Source organism: Strigops habroptila, chromosome 1 (assembly GCF_004027225.2).
Source record: "Strigops habroptila isolate Jane chromosome 1, bStrHab1.2.pri, whole genome shotgun sequence".
NCBI classification, from domain to species: Eukaryota; Metazoa; Chordata; class Aves; order Psittaciformes; family Psittacidae; genus Strigops; species Strigops habroptila.
Genome location: NC_044277.2, coordinates 54143225 through 54147420, shown reverse-complemented (window position 1 = coordinate 54147420; position 4196 = coordinate 54143225).

The following is a 4196-nucleotide window of genomic DNA, read 5'->3' as shown; positions in this document are numbered from 1 at the left end:
TTTAATTTAACTAAGGAACAATCTGTGGACATGGCCAGATAATGTATGTCAGCAAACATCAAATGGACAATTTCCAGAAGACAAGTGATCACAAAAGCTGATTTCCTATTCACTGGAAATTCTGAAATGTTTTGTTGTGCTCACTTAAGGCTTCTCCCCATCAATGACATTCTCACTAATGAAATTGCTGCCTTACAGTCAGCTACATGGGCTCACTCCCTTCAAAGAGAAACTGTACCAGCATTCTGTACCAGTCACTAACTACTTTATCCATCACATCTCAACCCAGAGGTACAGTTAGATCAGCATCATAACAAGGAGAAATTTCCAACTGGGATTGTGATGAGAAAACATTGCCCATCATTAGATGCAGCAAAGAATTTACATAATTTTAAACTGTTATTGCGTAAATTGTATGGTCATAGTTTATGTTAGCATCTTTTCAGTGGAGTTATTTCTAAACTTCACTGTTGCAAGACAAGGATCAGGTCTGCATATTGTTAAGTGTTTTCTGTAGACTTGTACTAATCAGCATGGTTAGTCAGCCTTACGGGAATGAGAGATGTTTGTGCTGTGACAGATGATTAAACTGAAAACCCTAGATGCACGTCAAAACAAACACAGCCCAAAGCTAAGGCAGCATCCACCATATGAACACGCTGCAAAGAGCACTCGGGTATTTTAAGGCATGTTCACATCCTGCTTTAGGATTAAGGGCACTTTGAACATTCCCACACAGCTCTGTTACAACTTATTTGCAGCTGCTGAAGAGGGAACACTCCTTTCAGCACAGGTCAGATAAATGACACTAATTGCCACCACTTGCTTCCTTCCCAAGGCAACTCAATGCCATGTGGTGGAGGAAACAATGCTAAAAAATGCCTCACAGACATAATTTCTACTGACACAACTTATCCAACATGTCATGAAAAATTATCTGCTGTTGAACAAGCTGAAATACAATTGCTTCAGATTGGTGCATTTTCGGTGAGTGGCTGATGTACCGTCCCCAGGTACTGACTGTAACTTCGGAGCCTACGTGCTTGAGGCATCTGAAGTACAAAGAGACTACACTGCGCATTGCCATGCCCTGTGGGAGACAGTGGGAACAGATGATGTTTGTATACACAAGAATTATGCACAGAGTATAAACACAAGCATGAAATGCTGAACAGAAGTGTTCTGTCCATGGATTCTACTTATCCACTGTCTCTTGAGTTACAAGGATTAGTCAAACAAAAATATTATTTCTGGTTTTCCCCGGTAATGCTATATTCTAATGTTAAAAGAGGTAAACTTTGAAGAGTTAGTCATGCAGCCATCTGCATGATTATTCAAAGTGTCTGCCCTACTTTCTACAGAAATATTTTTAAATTATTGAGAAAAATATATTTCAGCATTTGGTAATTCTAGCGAGTTTAATTTCCGTCACATCTACCAAGTGCTAACACTTTGTAGGTTTAAAGGTACACATATATGCAACTTAAAACCCAATAGTATAAAATGCTGTGCGTGTAAGTTTCCAGTTAGAGCAACTAGGGGGGAATAACTTGCAGCACAGATTTCATTAATCTAGCTCATTACTGAACCTATTAATGAGACACTCCTCTGTGTGAACAGAGTACTCCCAACTACACCCTCTCTCAGGAAAGTGAGAGGTAAAAGAAAGAGAAAGTTTTAATGTCACCCTGAAAGGCATATATATTTTAAAAACATAATCATTGCATTATTTCTTTGGAACCTCCTTTCTAAAAATATTCAGGACTTGTTCCACTTGTTGTGACAGAATTGTGTAAATTCTATATTAACACTGCACACAGTTGATGCTTATTTGACGGTAGATTTAGCTGTAATGGCTAATGCAGTTACCTCCTTCAGCTGACTCATCCCGCTTTCCAAGGTTGCTGAAACTCTGGAAATTGAGAACTTATGGGACCAAGAAATACTGGCATTGCAGGATCTGTGGTATTTCCCAGAGAAAACCACTAGAACCAAGAGTGTACGTGTGGCAAGAGTTTCACAAATAACGCATCCCACTTCTCATTTCGCCATTGCTGCTAGTGTATTTATTCCTCGCATGGGCTTCATCAGCCAAAACATATTCTGAATCTAGAAATTACATTGTGCATTTGTAACTTCTGATACTAGTATGGATCAGGTATTACCAATGTGTTGAGAAGCAAGGGGAAATCAGGAGTGTACTGATTAAGATATAAATTTTCATGTCACAGTTTGTTGGGGTATGCAGATATGGGCTTATGTCAGTCATATGTCCTGATCCCCTCCTCACAGAATCACTTTTAAGAATCCAGTCAACAGACTCAACGAAATATTCTTTCTTAATCAAGAAAAACAAAGGGCAAAACTAAGGTGGATTGGCTTGAACACAGGAAAAAACCACTTTGCTTTTGCTCTGCATCCTACCTTTCCTGCTCAGTGCTTAAGAGGGGGCTGCTAAGAAGGAAACAGCCATCCTGGGCAAAGAAAATCAATTTCAAGTGAATAGATGTCCGCTGAACCCAGGACAATAGAGCTTCCAAAATGAATGAGAGCTAGAAGCTAGCTGGGATGCAAGTGACCCTGGAAGCTATTTCTTGACAAATACAACCTTAATAACATACTTTGTTTCTTTATCTCTTTGTAGCATTGTTCCGTTACTGCAAATCTGTGTTAGTAAATACGTGATTTTATACTTAAATCTTGAGAAGAATCAGACTCTGAGTGATGTAACATGCAATCAAGACATTTCTGATATAAACGGGTGGCCAAGACAATGGGGTACTAGGAGATCTCAAGTGTTTTCTTTGTGACAAATTGTTTCCAGTGTATTTAGAGGGCACTGCTGTCTGCCACTGAAGAAGCAGTCATGTGTTTGCGAAGTGGTGCCGTAACGTTTTTTAAAATAAAGGAATATCTTTCGATAACTACTGATGTCTCTTTGCATGCAGTGAGACGCTAGGAAGAAAAGATCTAAAATTCAAAAGATCCAGAGAATTTCATACCCCATTTTGATACTGGACACGTTTTGTACAAGGGCGCTTTTCTCCCTACATTGTTAATTCCAGTAAGTGGCAGTGTCATGACTTGAGCTGCTGGAACTGTTCCACTGGCTAAAATAAGATGTTAAAGACCTTGACAGCATTCCAATTGGAAAATTTGTGTTATGGATCCTTCTTTCAGTACATTACACTCAGTTTTTCTTTTCTTTGAGAAAACAAACAAATTGATTTAGCAGTTACAGCAATTCATATGCCATAAGGGTAGGAATTAGAGGTTTTAAATGTCTGGACCAAAGAAAACACAGCATACTTTCAGAAACTGTAACATACTTGTTATGCAAAACAGATTTTCGTTAAGACTCCTACTGTGGTAGGTTAGTTTCTAAGCCAATTTTATAAGAAACATTATCAAAGAAAAAAAAGATCCAAACCTCACATGCACATTTTTGTTAGGAAATCATACTGCCTGAACAACTAACAATTTCTTCATGGCTCTTTGCCACCTACTGGCAAAATCTTTTTTCCTTCTTGCTTTCTGATTTACTTGGAGGGTAAAAAGAGAGGTGTGTTGGTGGCTGCAGTCCTGCCTTGCCAAGTAAATGCTGCTGTGCAAATTCTCACCTAGCATTCCACGGTCCTTATAAGATTCAATGCCTTTGCACAGTGACACAAGCGTGAACACCTTGCTCTATCTCGCATACCAAAGGACATCTCAGCAGACAAAACTAGCCCACACATCTGTGGAACCCTGCCACTGAAACAGTGACTCAGAGAATGTGGGTCCTGCAGGGCTGCTGATTATCTCAATAGGACGAGCTTCTACGGGAAATTGTATGAAATCAGATATATTAATGTCAGCTTAAAACCGGGCAAAGGTAGCACAAATCTTGCACAGATCTACCTCTGCTAGCGCAGGGAAGACAGAAATAATTATTGTAATATATGTCAAAGGCTCACCACCACAGGGTAAATTAAAGTTTCTATGAAGTGAGTAACAATAAGATTTTTTTAACTCATTATTACAGCTAGTAGTAAAAGAAAACCCTTTCCTGTCATTGGCACTTCAGATTGTCTAACGCAGAAACATAAATTACAAAATGGATTACAATCCCAAATCCCACCGCCAAAAAGGCTTTCATTACGTTATTTCAAACTACTGGGGGCGAGGAGGGGAAACACAATTTGGAGATTTTTACA